This window comes from Entelurus aequoreus, linkage group LG02 (genome assembly GCF_033978785.1).
Source record: "Entelurus aequoreus isolate RoL-2023_Sb linkage group LG02, RoL_Eaeq_v1.1, whole genome shotgun sequence".
Lineage (NCBI taxonomy): Eukaryota > Metazoa > Chordata > Actinopteri > Syngnathiformes > Syngnathidae > Entelurus > Entelurus aequoreus.
Window position 1 is genome coordinate 94322252 of NC_084732.1, and position 18318 is coordinate 94340569.

General features: G+C 34.2%; 1 protein-coding gene across 1 annotated transcript in view; it reads left to right on the top strand.

Moving 5' to 3' along the window:
- Positions 1-18318, top strand: part of LOC133642582 (glypican-6-like) — a 414767-nt gene that overhangs the window by 520 nt on the left and 395929 nt on the right. The window lies entirely within an intron of this gene.

Sequence of the window (18318 nt, forward strand, 5' to 3'; positions counted from 1 at the left end):
AAAGATTTATAAGGAAGATCCTTGCAAGTATGCAGATTGTTGTGTAATAATATACAGTAATAATATACAGTAATACTATACAGTAATACTATACAGTAATACTAAACAGGACGTTCTAAAGCATTCACACATATGGTTTTCTACACCAAAAACTTATTCTACAGGTTTTGGTGAGCGCTACCGTTCACATTTTTCACCCGATTCGAACTGACTTCAAACTGTTCAGCCTATATCGGGAATTGTGTGCTTTTTCTTGACAAATTCCCCAAAATTCCCCAGATTTCCCAGAATTCCAAGTTTTTCCCATTCAAAAATGAATTGGCCATTTTTCAAACTTCCCACCATTTCCGCATTTTTCAACCGGTTCAAACCATTCCACCTTCCAACACATTCCACCATTCTGGAAATGTAAACAATTGTTTTTTTTCCCCCAAGTTCAAAAAAATTCCAGGATTTTCCAAAATTCCTGGTTTTCCAAAGCCCTATTTCCACCTTTTTTTTCTGGCGACTACTCCTTCCACATTTTTCCACCCACTTCAATCGTTACACTGTCAAAACATTCCTCTTAATCAGGACAAAAAATCTGAGCTTTTCCTTGAAAAATTTCCAGATTTCCCAGAATTCCAGTTTTTCCCCATTCAAAATGAATTGGCCATTTTTCAAACTTCCAACGATTTCCAAATTTTTCAACCCATTCAAACCATTCCACCTTCCAACACATTTCACTCATCCTGGAAATTTAAACTACTGTTTTTTCCAAGTTAAAAAAAATTCCAGGATTTTCCAGAATTCCTGGTTTTCCAAAGCCCTATTTCCACCCTTTTTTCTGGCGACTCCTCCTTCCACATTTATCAACTCACTTCAACCGTTCCACCGTCAAAATATTCCTCTTAATCAGGACAAAAAAACGGATCGCAGGCTTTTCCCTGACAAAATCCCAGATTTCCCTGAATTCCAAGTTTTTCCCATTCAAAAATGAATTGGCCATTTTTCAAACTTCCCACCATTTCCAAATTTTTCAACCCATTGAAACCATTCCACCTTCCAACACCTTCCACCATTCTGGAAATGTAAACAATTGTTTTTTTTTCTCCCCAAGTTCAAAAAAATTCCAGGATTTTACAGAATTCCTGTTTTTTCCAAAGCCCTATTTCCACCCTTTTTTCTGGCGACTACTCCTTCCAGATTTTTCAACCCACTTCAACCGTTCCACCGTCAAAACATTCCTCTTAATCAGGACAAAATATCAATTGCGGGCTTTTCCTTGACAAATTCCCAGATTTCCCTGAATTCCAGGTTTTCCCCATTCAAAAATGAATTGGCCATTTTTTAAACTTCCCACCATTTCCAAATTTTTTAACCGATTCAAACCATTCCACCTTCCAACACATTCCACTCATCCTGGAAATGTTAACATCCATTTTTTCCAAGTCAAAAAACATTGCAGGATTTTTCAGAATTCCTGGTTTCCCAAAGCCCTATTTCCACCCTTTTTTCTGGCGACTCCTCCTTCCACATTTATCAACCCACTTCAAGCGTTCCACCGTCAAAATATTCCTCTTAATCAGGACAAAAAAACGGATCACAGGCTTTTCCCTGACAAAATCCCAGATTTCCCTGAATTCCAGGTTTTTCCCATTCAAAATGAATTGGCCATTTTTCAAACTTCCCACCATTTCAAAATTTTTCAACCGATTCAAACCATTCCACCTTCCAAAACGTTCCACCATTCTGGAAATGTTAAAAAAATGTTTTCCCAAGTTCAAACAAGTTCCAGGATTTTCCAGAATTCCTGGTTTTCCAAAGCCCTATTTCCACCTTTTTTTTTCTGGCGACTACTCCATCCACATTTTTCCACCCACTTCAATCGTTACACTGTCAAAACATTCCTCTTAATCAGGACAAAAAAATCAGAGCTTTTCCTTGAAAAATTCCCAGATTTCCCAGAATTCCAGGTTTTCCCCATTCAAAAATGAATTGCCCTTTTTTTAAACTTCCCACCATTTCCACGTTTTTTAACCGATTCAAACCATTCCACCTTCCAACACATTCCACTCATCCTGGAAATGTTAGCATCCATTTTTTCCAAGTCAAAAAACATTGCAGGATTTTTCAGAATTCCTGGTTTCCCAAAGCCTTATTTCCACCCATTTTTCTGGCGACTCCTCCTTCCACATTTATCAACCCACTTCAACCGTTCTACCGTCAAAATATTCCTCTTAATCAGGACAAAAAGCGGATCGCGGGCTTTTCCCTGACAAAATTCCAGATTTCCCTGAATTCCAGGTTATTCCCATTCAAAAATGATTTGGCCATTTTTCAAACTTCCCACCATTTCCAAATGTTTCAACCGATTCAAACCATTCCACCTTCCAACACATTCCACTCATCCTGGAAATGTTAACATCCGTTTTTTCCAAGTTAAAAAACATGCCAGGATTTTTCAGAATTCCTGGTTTCCCAAAGCCTCCTAAAACGGATTGTGGGCTTTTCCTTGACAAATTCCCCAAAATTCCCAGATTTCCCAGAATTCCAGGTTTTTTACTATTCAAAATGAATTGGCCATTTATCAAACTTCCCACCATTCCCGCATTTTTCAACCTAATCAAACCATTCCACCTTCCAACACATTCCACCATTTTGGAAATGTAAACAATTTTTTTTTTCTCCCAAGTTCAAAAAAATTACAGGATTTTACAGAATTCCTGTTTTTTCAAAGCCCTATTTCCACCCTTTTTTCTGGCGACTCCTCCTTCCACATTTTTCAGCCCACTACAACTGTTCTACCGTCAGAACATTCCTCTCAATCAGGACAAAAAATGAATCGTGGGGTTTTCCTTGACAAATTCCCAGATTTCCCTGAATTCCATTTTTTTCCCCATTCAAAAATGAATTGGCCATTTTTCAAACTTCCAACCATTTCTGCATTTTTCAACCTATTCAAACCATTCCACCTTCCAACACACTCCACTCATCCTGGAAATTTAAACTACTGTTTTTCCAAGTTAAAAAACATTCCACGATTTTCCAGAATTCCTGGTTCCCCAAAGCCCTATTTCCTTCCATACTCACTCCTTCCATATTTTTCAACCCACTTCAACCGTTCCACCGTCAATTCATTCCTCTTAATCAGGACAAAAAAAGGAATTGTGGGTTTTCCCATGAAAAATCCCAAAAATTCCCAGGTTTCCCAAAATTCCAGGTTTTTACCATTCAAAATGAATTGGCCATTTTTCAAACTTCCCACCATTTCTGCATTTTTCAACCCATTCAAACCATTCCACCTTCCAACACATTCCACCACTCTGGAAATTTAAAAATAATGGCAATTTTCCAGAATTCCTGGTTTTCCAAAGCTCTATTTCCGCCCTTTTTTCTGGCGACTCCTCCTTCCACATTTTTCAACCCACTTCAATTGTTCCACCGTCAAATCATTCCTTTTAATCAGGACAAAAAACGAATTGTGGGCTTTTCCATGGCAAATTCCAAAAATTCCCAGGTTTCCCCAAATTCCAGGTGAATTGGCCATTTTTCAAACTTCCAACCATTTCCGCATTTTTAAACCGATTGAAACCATTCCACCTTCCAACACATTCCACCATTCTGGAAATGTAAACTTTTTTTTTTTTCCCAAGTTAAAAAAAATTGCAGGATTTTACAGAATTCCTGGTTTTTCAAAGCCCTATTTTCACCCTTTTTTCTGGCGACTCCTCCTTCCACATTTTTCAACCCACTACAACTGTTCTACCGTCAAAACATTCCTCTTAATCAGGACAAAAAATTAATCATGGGGTTTTTCTTGAAAAATTCCCAGATTTCCCTGAATTCCAGTTTGAATGGCCAATTCATAAATGAATTGGCCATTTTTCAAACTTCCAACCATTTCCACATTTTTCAAACTATTCAAACCATTCCACCTTCCAACACATTCCACTCATCCTGGAAATTTAAACTACTTTTTTCCAGGATTTTACAGAATTCCTGTTTTTTCCAAAGCCCTATTTCCACCCTTTTTACTGGCGACCACTCCTTACACATTTTTCAACCCACTTCAACCATTCCACTGTCAAATCACTCCTCTTAATCAGGACAACAAACTAATTGCGGGCTTTTCCATGACAAATTCCCAAAAATTCCCAGGTTTCCCAAAACTCCAGGTTTTTCCCATTCAAAATGAATTGGCCATTTTTCAAACTTCCCACCATTTCCGCATTTTTCAACCGATTCAAACCATTCCACCTTCAATACATTCCACCCATCCTGGAAATTTCCTCCTCCTTCCACATTTGTCAACCCACTTCAACCGTTCCACCGTCAAAATATTCCTCTTAATCAGGACAAAAAACGAATCTCGGGCTTTTCCCTGACAAATTCCCTGATTTCCCAGAATTCCAGGTTTATCCCATTCAAAAATGAATTGGCCATTTTTCAAACTTCCCACCATTTCCAAATTTTTCAACCGATTCAAACCATTCCACCTTCCAACACATTCCACTCATCCTGGAAATGTTAACTACCGTTTTTTCCAAGTTAAAAAAAATTCCAGGATTTTCCAGAATTCCTGGTTCCCCAAAGCCTTATTTCCACCCTTTTTTTCTGGCGACTCCTCCTTCCACATTTATCAACCCACTTCAACCTTTCCACCGTCAAAATACTCCTCTTAATCAGGACAAAAAACGAATCGCGGGCTTTTCCCTGAAAAAATTCCTGATTTCCCTGAATTCCAGGTTTTTCCCATTCAAACTGAATTGGCCATTTTTCAAACTTTCCACCATTTCCGCATTTTTCAACCGATTCAAACCATTCCACCTTCCAACACATTCCACCATTCTGGAAATTTAAACCATTTTTTTTCTCCCCAAGTTCAGAAAAAATATCCAACAGGTAGTGTTTTTTATCATCAAATTTCCCAATAAACTTCAGTCTTAAACAAAACTATCAAACCGGTAATATTTTTTAGTTTTTTTGTAACTTTTTTTGATCATATTCCCAATAAACTTTAGTCCTAAACAAAACTATTATACAGGTAATGTTTATTTGATTTTGTTTTACTTTTTTTATTTATTTTATAAAAGTGCCCAATACACTTTAGCCATAAGCAAAAATATTAAACAGGTAATGTTTTTTTGTTTTTTTTTTAACTTATTTTTGCTAAAATTTCTCAATATATCCCTGTCTTAAACAAAAATATCAAACATGTATTTTCCCAAGAAACTTAAATCCTGCAAAACATATCAAACTTGCAATATATTTTTTGACCTTTTAAAGGGTTTTTGACCAGATAATGTTGCAGGTTTATTATATTAGTAAAATAACTCTTGTTATGCAAATTCATACTCATTGACAACTGTGTTATCATTTGATCAAAAGGCTTTCAACAGGTTAAAAAAATAAAGTTAGTTGCGATATTTGAGCAAACGAAATAAAAAATAAAAATGTTGTATGACCTTTGACTGGTTCTGGGGGATATTGTCCAATATCTGCCAGTAAATGGAACATCTGTAAATGGTTTGACTTTTGTAAATGTACAGTTTTTAGGGAAAATCCTACATAATGGAGTAACACAATATAAATTATGGCCAAAAAAAAATAAAAAAATGGAGTGTTTAATCAGTATTACCCAGCCCTAGAAGTCAAACAGATGGTCGCCCAGAAACCTGAAAGCTTCCTGGTACCAATCCAGCTGGTCGCAGTCGCTGCCGTCGTGTCCTTGGGCAAGACTCGCCACTCGGCTGAGAGACCGGGTAAATAAAGGTTAGCGAAACAAAATAAAAGACTATTTTTTTTAAAAAACAGTCAGCACCTGTTGCACACATTCAACAGCAGTGTGTGAGACATGCAACACACACTAGTGTGTGTGTGCCAGCAGGGGGCTGTATGCACTCGCCACCGAATATTTCCTTCCGCACGTGGCTTCTTAGCTCCTTTTTTTTGTTGAGAGTCCTCAAGGCTACAGCTTAGTTTTTAATTCATGCTCTTTGGAACAGCACAGATATGAGGTTTTATTATCTCTTATGTGGCAGTAATCACATTTGTGGTCTAAGCAGGGAAGCAGATTAGGCAGTGGAGAGTGTATACTTCACGCGCAGGGACAGTTAATTACGCTGTGGCCTCGGATTAAAGGAAAATAAATAAACAGTGCATTGATAATTGGCAATGTTAGGCAGTAATGATCATAAACAGGGAGCAGGCTGTGTTGCATTTTTAATTGATTTCAAATCATAAATCACTGTATACAAGTCATTCGTTCTTCTACTGTCGTGGGTGAGCCGGAGCCTATCCCAGGTCAAGGATAGAGATGGGTATACATTTGCAAAAAAGCTTCTTTTTTTTTGACATTGTCATTATGGGGTTTTGTGTGCCGAATTTTGAGGACAAACATGAATTTATTCCATTTTAGAATAAGGCTGTAACATAACATGTGGATACAGTGAAGTGCTGTACATGTGATGTCATAGTTTATTTTTTATTTTTTTAATACATTTGCAAAAAGCTTTTTTTGACATTGTCATTATTGGGGAATTGTGTGAAGAATTTTGAGGATAAAAATGAATTTATTCAATTTTAGAATAAGGCTGTAATATAACAACATGTGGATAACGTGAAGTACTGTCAAATACTTTACAGATGCACTCTACATGTGATTTCATAGTTGTTGTTTTTGTATTCAATACATTTGCAAACAACTTTTTTTGACATTCTCATTATGGGGTATTGTGTGCAGAATTTTGAGGACAAAAATTAATTAATTCCATTTTAGAATAAGGCTGTAACATAACATGTGGATACAGTGAAGTGCTGTACATGTGATGTCATCGTTTATTTTTTATTTTTTTAATACATTTGCAAAAAGCTTTTTTTGACATTGTCATTATTGGGTGTTGTGTGAAGAATTTTGAGGATAAAAATGAATTTATTAAATTTTAGAATAAGGCTGTAATATAACAACATGTGGATAACGTGAAGTACTGTCAAATACTTTACAGATGCACTGTACATGTGATTTCATAGTTATTTTTTTTAAATTTAATTCATTTGCAAACAGCTTTTTTTGACATTCTCATTATGGGGTATTGTGTGCAGAATTTCGAGGACAAAAATGAATTAATTCCATTTTAGAATAAGGCTGTAACATAACAAAAAGTGGATAAAGTGAAGCACTGTACATGTGATGTCATAGTTTTTTATTTTATAATTTTTTAATACATTTGCAAAATCTTTTTTTGACATTGTCATTATGGGGTATTGTGTGCGGAATTTTGAGGACAAAATATAATTAATTCCATTTAAGAATAAGGCTATAACATACAACAATGTGGATAAAGTGAAGTACTGTGAATACTTTCCAGATGCACTCTACATGTGATTTCATAGTTTTCTTTTTCAAACATTTTCAATACATTTGCAAAAAGCTTTTTTTGGACATTGTCATTATGGGGTATTGTGTGAAGAATTTTGAGGATAAAAATGCATTTATTCCATTCTGGAATAAGGCTGTAACATAACAACATGTGGATAAAGTGAAGTACTGTACATGTGATGTCATAGTTTTTTTTCATTAATACATTTGCAAAAAGCTTTTTTTTGGACATTGTCATAATGGGGTATTGTGTGCCGAATTTTGAGGACAAACATGAATTTATTCCATTTTAGAATAAGGCTGTAACATAACATGTGGATACAGTGAAGTGCTGTACATGTGATGTCATAGTTTATTTTTTATTTTTTTAATACATTTGCAAAAATCTTTTTTTGACATTGTCATTATTGGGTATTGTGTGAAGAATTTTGAGGATAAAAATGAATTTATTCCATTTTAGAATAAGGCTGTAATATAACAACATGTGGATAACGTGAAGTACTGTCAAATACTTTACAGATGCACTGTACATGTGATTTCATAGTTATTTTTTTTAAATTTAATACATTTGCAAACAGCTTTTTTTGACATTCTCATTATGGGGTATTGTGTGCAGAATTTCGAGGACAACAATGAATTAATTCCATTTTAGAATAAGGCTGTAACATAACAAAATGTGGATAAAGTGAAGCACTGTACATGTGATGTCATAGTTTTGTATTTTATAATTTTTTAATACATTTGCAAAATCTTTTTTTGACATTGTCATTATGGGGTATTGTGTGCGGAATTTTGAGGACAAAAAATAATTTCTTCCATTTTATAATAACTGTATATATATATAAAATAATAATAATAATACATACGTTTGTAACATAACAAAATGTGGATGCAGTGAAGTACTGTACATGTGATGTCATAGTTTTTTCCAACATTTTTAATACATTTTTTTGGACATTGTCATTATGGGGTATTGTGTGAAGAATTTTGAGGACAGAAATGAATTTATTCCATTATGGAATATGGCTGTAACATAAAATATGGATAAAGTGAAGTACTGTGAATACTTTCTAGATGCACTTTCTTAGTTTTTTATTAAAAAAAAAACATTAGGCTATTTTTTTTGGTTAATTTTTTCCAGGTTGCCCGAAAACTGGAACATGGAAAGTAACTATATATATATATATATATATATATATATATATATATATATATATATATATATATATATATATATATATATATATATATATATATATATATATATATATATATATATATATATATATATATATATATATATATATATATATATATATATATATATATATATATATATATATATATATATGAACTACCGGTTCAGAAAAGGACAAACCCCTTATTTGAGTTATTTTATCTCAACAATTTGGGTTCATTTGTTCAACCCAACTTTTGCGTTGAATTATTTCACCAAAAAGTTTAGTTATTATAAGTAACTTTTTAATAAAAAAAAAAAATGTTGATTGGACATTTATTATCTACAAAGTTCTATAAGCAGGTTGTGTTATGTGTGACCGTGTTTATTGATTTTTTTTGTGCTGGTTGATTTTTTTCCCACCCCCCGCACCATGACTAGGGAAGGTTGTTTGGATTGGGTCGTACAAGTAAATGCTGTGCTCTATGTCCTTGCAAGTACAATTAATGGTTGAGTAACTTTCATTGGCCAGCAGATGTCGATAAAATGGTAGCTTTTCGACAATTCTCTATTTGTGTATGATAGGACTACACCGCTCCCCGCCATTATTGAAGTCGTGCCGTTTACTGGGCTGTAGTTTGGACATCGGTGCCAAAAAAAGTACCCCTCTCCAGTGCGTTAATGCACAGCTGAAAATGATGAAATCCAGACTGCCTGGAACTTTAAATGCATGAACATAGTTTTTGCATGGATGAGCGTACATGAGAGCGGTGGCGTGTAGGTGCCATGATCTGTGTGACAGCGAACAGTGGGGTGTTTTAAAAAAATAAATAAAATTAATGCACCCATTTTTTGTTAAAGTAGCTGGCAGAAGTGCGAGTGCTTCACGCGTTATCAACAGTGAGTCAGTGTCATGTGTTCAAAACGGCTAACCGCGTTTCAAGGACGCTTAAATGCATGTCGTACATTCCCAGGCTGAACAGACCGGAGTTATTGTTGCAGCCTCAACTCAGCTGACTGAGAATTCTTCCCCATTCACCAGGCCTTCCATCTGATAAGGAGTGTTTTGTCGGCGCACAGTGAGCCTGAAGTCGTTCCTTGCAGAGCGACTCGGCAGATTCAAAGACTGATCATGAGTCACGGCGTCCCGTCAGCGAGACACGGCGTTGTTCAGTCGGTTTCATTTTCCTGCAGCCAGCCCCGGTCATGAGGGACTCAACGTAGGCATCGGGAAAGGACTAAAAATAATATCTCAGCTTTCACACAAATGGAAATGATTCATGACTCGTGAGTAGCAAACTAGTAATGAGTAAACACAACAAATAACCTTCAAGGACATTAGTGTAGAAATGACATATTTCTACACTAACAATTCTTATTAATGCTGATTCTTAATCGATTAAAATTGATTCAGAATCGATTCTTGATTTAAAAGCAATACTTTTTTTTTTAATAACATTGGGTGCCAGTTCTATGATTAACTACATTCTTCCATTAAAATACATAAACAACTTTGATACATTTCTATATTACTTAAAAGAAAACTGGTTTTGTTTCATTAAAAAAACTTCCCAAACATTTAATAAAGTCAAATAAAAATAAGGCAACAAGAGAAGTATCCGACACTTCTCTTTTCTAAAGTAAATCTGTACAGCAGATATGATCATCTACATCAGTGGTGCCCAACCACCGGGCCGCGGCCCCGTACCGGTCCGCGGGCCGATTGGTACCGGGCCGCGCAAGAATTTTTATTTTTATTTTTATTTAAAAAAAAAAATTAAATCAACATAAAAAACACAATATATACATTATATATCAATATAGATCAATACAGTCTGCAGGGATACAGTCCGTAAGCACACATGATTGTATTTCTTTATGAAAAAAATAAAAAAATAAAAATAATTCCTCCTAGGAAAATATGCATCAATCTATGACACAAAAAAAAAGATATATATATATCCAATCCAATCCAATCCACTTTATTTATATAGCACATTTACACAACAAGAATGTTTCCAAAGTGCTGCACAGCCATGTTAAAAACAATATTAAAAACAATATTAAAAACAATATTATGCTACACCAATGAGTGAATAAAAACAAAGAATAAATGGATAGAAAACCAATACAGAGACAGTATAAAAAATAAATATGATTAAAAACGATTTTAAAGGGTAAAACCAATTAAAACAGTAAAATAGACATCAAAATTTATATAAAAATAAAAATTCTTGCGCGGGCCGATTGGTACCGGGCCGCGCAAGAATTTTTATTTTTATTTATTTATTTTTTTTTAAATTAAATCAACATAAAAAACACAATATATACATTATATATCAATATAGATCAATACAGTCTGCAGGGATACAGTCCGTAAGCACACATGATTGTATTTCTTTATGAAAAAATTTAAAAAAATAAAATAATTCCTCCTAGGAAAATATGCATCAACCTCTGACAAAAAAAAAAAGATATATATATATCCAATCCAATCCAATCCACTTTATTTATATAGCACATTTACACAACAAGAATGTTTCCAAAGTGCTGCACAGCCATGTTAAAAACAATATTAAAAACAATATTAAAAACAATATTAAAAACAATATTAAAAACAATATTATGCTACACCAATGAGTGAATAAAAACAAAGAATAAATGAATAGAAAACCAATACAGAGACAGTATAAAAAATAAATATGATTAAAAACGATTTTAAAGGGTAAAACCAATTAAAACAGTAAAATAGACATCAAAATTTATATAAAAATAAAAATTCTTGCGCGGCCCGGTACCAATCGGCCCGCGCAAGAATTGTATTTTTATTTTTATTTTTTAAAAAAATTAAATCAACATAAAAAACACAATATATACATTATATATCAATATAGATCAATACAGTCTGCAGGGATACAGTCCGTAAGCACACATGATTGTATTTCCTTATGAAAAAAAAAAAAAAAAAAAAAAAATTCCTCCTAGGAAAATATGCATCAATCTATGACAAAAAAAAAAAAGATATATATATATCCAATCCAATCCAATCCACTTTATTTATATAGCACATTTACACAACAAGAATGTTTCCAAAGTGCTGCACAGCCATGTTAAAAACAATATTAAAAACAATATTAAAAAACAATATTAAAAACAATATTATGCTACACCAATGAGTGAATAAAAACAAAGAATAAATGAATAGAAAACCAATACAGAGACAGTATAAAAAATAAATATGATTAAAAACGATTTTAAAGGGTAAAACCAATTAAAACAGTAAAATAGGCATCAAAATTTATATAAAAATAAAAATTCTTGCGCGGCCCGGTACCAATCGGCCCGCGCAAGAATTTTTATTTTTATTTTTATTTAAAAAAAAAATTAAATCAACATAAAAAACACAATATATACATTATTTATCAATATAGATCAATACAGTCTGCAGGGATACAGTCCGTAAGCACACATGATTGTATTTCTTTATGAAAAAAATAAATAAAAAAAATAATTCCTCCTAGGAAAATATGCATCAATCTATGACAAAAAAAAAAAGATATATATATATCCAATCCAATCCAATCCACTTTATTTATATAGCACATTTACACAACAAGAATGTTTCCAAAGTGCTGCACAGCCATGTTAAAAACAATATTAAAAACAATATTAAAAACAATATTAAAAACAATATTATGCTACACCAATGAGTGAATAAAAACAAAGAATAAATGAATAGAAAACCAATACAGAGACAGTATAAAAAATAAATATGATTAAAAACGATTTTAAAGGGTAAAACCAATTAAAACAGTAAAATAGACATTAAAATTTATATAAAAATAAAAATTCTTGCGCGGCCCGGTACCAATCGGCCCGCGCAAGAATTTTTATTTTTATTTTATTTTAAAAAAAAAAATTGAATCTACATAAAAAACACAATATATACATTATATATCAATATAGATCAATACAGTCTGCAGGGATACAGTCCGTAAGCACACATGATTGTATTTCTTTATGAAAAAAAAAAAAAAATAATAATAATTCCTCCTAGGAAAATATGCATCAATCTATGACAAAAAAAAAAAAGAAGATATATATACATCCAATCCAATCCAATCCACTTTATTTATATAGCACATTTACACAACAAGAATGTTTCCAAAGTGCTGCACAGCCATGTTACAAACAATATTAAAAACAATATTAAAAACAATATTAAAAACAATATTAAAAACAATATTATGCTACACCAACGAGTGAATAAAAACAAAGAATAAATGAATAGAAAACCAATAGAGAGACAATATACAAAATAAATATGATTAAAAACGATTTTAAAGGGTAAAACCAATTAAAACAGTAAAATAGACATCAAAATTTATAAAAAAAACACACAGGACAACAGAGGACAGAAGACCACACAACTCACGTAGTGTTAAAAGCCAAAGAATAAAAGTGGGTCTTAAGACGAGACTTAAAACACTCCACTGTGGAAGCAGTTTGAACATGGAGGGGCAGAGTGTTCCAGAGTTTAGGCCCTGTCTCCCCTGGTTTTAAGTCTCGTCCTGGGCACCACGAGCTGGAGCTGGCTCTCGGACCTCAGAGCGCGCGCAGGAGTGTAAATTTGGATGAGGTCCGAGATATACTGAGGTGCCAGTCCATGTGAAGCTTTAAAAACAAACAGCAATGATTTAAAATCAATTCCAAAATGAACAGGGAGCCAGTGCAAACTCCGAAGAATTGGGGTTATATGCTGGCGTTTCCTGGCCCCTGTTAAAAGTCGTGCTGCCGCGTTCTGGACTAACTGCAACCGGGAGAGAGCTTTTTGGCTAATGCCAGCATAAAGTGCATCGCAGTAGTCCAGGCCACTTGAAATAAAAGCATGCACGACTTGTTCAAAAAGGTTAAAAGATCAAAAATGGTTTTACCTTTGCTAAAAGACGAGGATGATAAAAACACGATTTTAAAACGCCATTGACTTGTTTGTCAAATTTAAAATGGCTGTCTATAGTGACGCCAAGGCTGGTGACTTTGGGACGCACATCATTTTGCAATGGTCCCAAGTCGGTGAGGGCCGGACCAAAAACTGAAATTTCCGTTTTTCCCTCATTCATTATTAAAAAATTCTGGGCTAACCAAGCCTTGACATCACATAGACAGTTGAGAAGGGGTGTCAGGGGGCCGTGGCCTTTTGAAATTGGCATATAAATTTGGCAGTCATCTGCATAATAATATATATGCACTGCATTCAATTGCATACCTTTTAAATGTTACTATTATGCACTAAAAAAATGCAAGCAAGCTATCCAACAAATTCTACACTGTAAAAGGACAATTGATATTACTTTAAAATAACAATGTTTTTTTTTTTTTTTTTTTTTTTTTTTTTTTTACAGCATATTCAATTGAAAACTGTAAATCGAAAAAAACTTTTTTTTACTATAAAATGTTTTTTTTTTTACTGTAAAATCTACGGTTTTTGTTACTGTAAATGGAAACATGGTACCGCAGTTATTTTACGGTAAGAAACTGGCAGCTCAGGTGCCAGATTTAAGACACAACAGTGGTACTGTTTTTCTATTTACAGTAATGTGTTGAACAAACCAGCTTAAATTTTACAGTAAGATTCTGGCAGTTACCGTAAAATAACTGTGGTACCATTTTAAAATGGTGAATAAACAGTTGGTACTGTTTTCCAGCTACTGTAATATAACGTTTAAAAACATCTGCATAAAAAAAAAAAATGGTGACCAGAATTTTTATGTGAAATATACAGAATATTTACTGTATATTTATATATATATATATATATATATATATATATATATATATATATATATATATATATATATATATATATATATATATATATATATATATATATATATATATATATATATATATATATATATATATATATATATATATATATATATATATATATATATATATATATATATATATATATATATATATATATATATATATATATATATATATATATATATATATATATATATATATATATATATATATATATATATATATATATATATATATATATATATATATATATATTAATAATGAAATGCATAGCCGAATTCGTAAATTATTCACTGTGGCAGCCTTAACTGCGATGTGGCCCTCAATGAAAACCAGTTTGACACCCCTTCTCTGTCATGATCCGTGGTATTTGGACTCTTTTAGTTCCTGTTTGACACCTGAGTTTGTTTTAGTTACCATGGCTACTTATGATTTTCACCTGCCTCTGGTGTTCGGGACGCGCACCTGCTTCTAATCAGAGGACCATTTAAGCCTGCCTTTGCCAGTCAGTCGGCCTGGCGTCATTAGTTGTTTCATGCCACAGTTTCGTGTTTGTCCCATGCCATAGTTATGCTAGTTGTTTGCCTCATGCCTGGACTACGTGAGTCTTGTTTATTTCATGCCACAGTTTCATAAGTTCTCTATGTCCATAGTCGATGCTTAGTGTTAGCTTTTGGCTCGATCAGCGCGTTGTGCCTTCGCCTTGTTTTCCGTTTTTTGTACCCTTTTGAGTTTCGAGAAATAAATATGTTCCTACCTGCACGCCTTGTCCAGAATAGTCCGTTTGCATCCTGGGAGAACAAACCCTGCAGAAAGATGCGACCCCCCCCCCCCCCACACACAATATGATTTGTTTGAGTGGCTAGACAGGACAGATTGGGGGGAAAAAATATTTTAAAAATTGATTTTTGATTGGTTTTATTCGATTAAAAATCATTACAATTAAGAATCGCCATTATTCTGAAAATCTTTTTTTTTTTATACCCCTACAAAATACTGTAATACATTGCGAGAATCGGTTATAATCGAAATTGGTGTAGAATCGAGAATCGATCTTGAATCAAATCGTCACCCCAGAATTCGGAATCGGATCAAATCGTGAGGTGCCCAATGATTCACACCCCTACGGGTAATTTTAGTCACAATCACAAAATTGTTGTATATTTTGTCACGGCCAGGGCGCATTCCGATGCGCCCTCATCCTTGCGCTCTGCTTGTCGCACCTCGGGACACGCCCACGGCCGCGCACATCCAGGGACGCGCCGGGCGCGTCTCCGCCCTGTAGCAGCCGCCAGCTGCAATCATTCACCGGCAATCAGCGCACCTGCTTGTGAGGAACAAGCTGCCTTCTTAAGCCTGCTCAACCTGCCATCCCGCGCCGGAATATAACCTTCTGTTGGCGTACTTTCCCCGTGTGCATCAAGCTGTGCGTCTTGTGCTCCTGGATCTTCCCTGCCTCCCTCGTGCTTCCTGGTCCTGGACTCCTCGCTAGCCCCCAGACTACGACGACTCGCTCCTGCCGCTCGACCCCGCTTCCGCCCCTGGATCATCAGCCTGCCCCACGGACTTCCGTGTTCCTTCGCTCTCGACAACACTTGGTAACACACACCTCAGCTAACCACACACATAGCCTCACACACATACACTCTTGGATTTTGTCACGCACCATTTCATAGTTTATTAGTATTTTTTCGTATTGTTATATATATATATATATATATATATATATATATATATATATATATATATATTAACTATATATATAATACATTATTGAACATTACTTACCCCTGGTGTCTGTTGCCGTCATCTCCCTCTGCAAACCTCAACATTTTTACATCCAAAGTATAAGCAAGTGCATTTGTTACTTTACCAGTGTTCATCTGAGGTAATCGTTTACTTCAATTCTGAAAATATGTGATACCAGGGCTCCACCTGGTGGCGCCATTAAGAATCACTTCATTGAATATCGTCAAATCGAATATCAAAGGTTTATCAGCTGTTACAATTTGACTACCGAAGGCCTTGCTTTTAATGAATACGCAGGCCTACTACGCTACTGTATTTTAAGTCATTTCATTATGGTGGTACTTTTTGTTTGGTTTTCTGAGGCGCTACTTGGCGGGAAAAAAAAGTTTGAGAACCACTGATATACTTAATGTTTTCCAATAAATATTTTACCCACGCTTTTTTCTTTTATCGTGTTTTTGAGGCAATAATCCAATCAAACAGCAGTCCAGTTAAACCTTGCCCACAGTTTGTTGTTGGCTTTTGTTGTCTCTCAATAACCTCGGCATAAACACAACGGAGGTTATATGCGAGCCTCGGGAGATTGGAAAGTAGAAAGCATTCAATTATGTCTAATTAGCTGTGCTCATGCAAACGTGTGGTAAGCAGCATGAGGAGCATTAGTCTTTATCCCTCCATCAGTTGCCACGCCGAGCCGCTGCCACGGAGAAGAATAACACATTTGCATAGGGGGTTACTTCACTTTTTGAAATCACATTTGCATAAAAATTATTATTTTGGACTGCCCACTGCCCATTAAGAACAAAGATACAAGTAAAAGCCATGCTTTCAGAATTGGGTTGATGACATTCTTCAATCAATCAATCAATCAATCAATGTTTATTTATATAGCCCTAAATCACAAGTGTCTCAAAGGGCTGCACAAGCCACAACGACATCCTCGGTACAGAGCCCATCTTCCATCATTTATCTGAAATTAAATTCATATTTTTCAAATTAATACACACAATTGTATTTATTTTTTAATTATAATACTTAGATCTGAATTAATTCAAGTAATTTAATGGGGAAAAATATGAAATTCCTGTTTCTGTATTTTGAGTTTGGCTCCATAATCATAAAACCTATCCAGAACATAAAGAACTTCATAAATGGCAAGAGCCAACCTTTTTTTTTTCATAGTAGGGGTGTCAAAAAAAAAAAAAAAAAAGATTCCTATTTGTAATGATTCTTAATCGATAAAAAAAAAAAAAAAAAAAAAAGCTTTTCAAAAAAATATTTTTATTTTTATTTTTTTAATCTGTCCTGTCCAGCCACTCAGAAAAAAAAAGATATTATTGATGTAGATCAAGGGTCCCCACACTACGGCCCGTGGGCCGGATACGGCCCGCCAGTGTCCAAGATATGGCCGGCGGGAAGTCCCAAGTTAAAAAAATAAATAAATAAATATATATATATATATATATATATATATATATATATATATATATATATATATATACTGATTGTTATATAGGTATAATTTGTACTGTACTGACACACAAAATGGTTATTGGTTGAGGGTTGATTAGATGGCCGAAATAAACTTATTTCATTCATTCATTCATTATATATATATATATATATATATATATATATATAAATATATATATATATATATATATAAATATATATATATATATATATATATATATATATATATATATATATATATATATATATATATATATATATATATATCTATATGTATATATGTGTGTACACACACACACACACACACACACACACACACACACACACACACACACACACTCACACACACACACACACACACACACACACACACACACCCACACACACACACACACACACACACACACACACACACACACACACACACACACACACACACACACACACACACACACACACACACACACACACACACACACACACACAGCCTGGCCCCCGGCCAAATTGTTTTAACCCAAATGTGGCCCTCAAGTCAACAAGTTTGGGGACCCCTGATGTAGATGATCATATCTGCTGTACAGATTTACTTTAAAAGAGAGAAGTGTTGGATACTTGTTGCCTTAGCACGGGGGTCGGCAACCCGTGGCTCTAGGCGGAGCTTTTTCAAAAATGTATAAAAATTTTTTCTTTTAATAGGGTTTCTGTAGGAGGACAAACATGACACAAACCT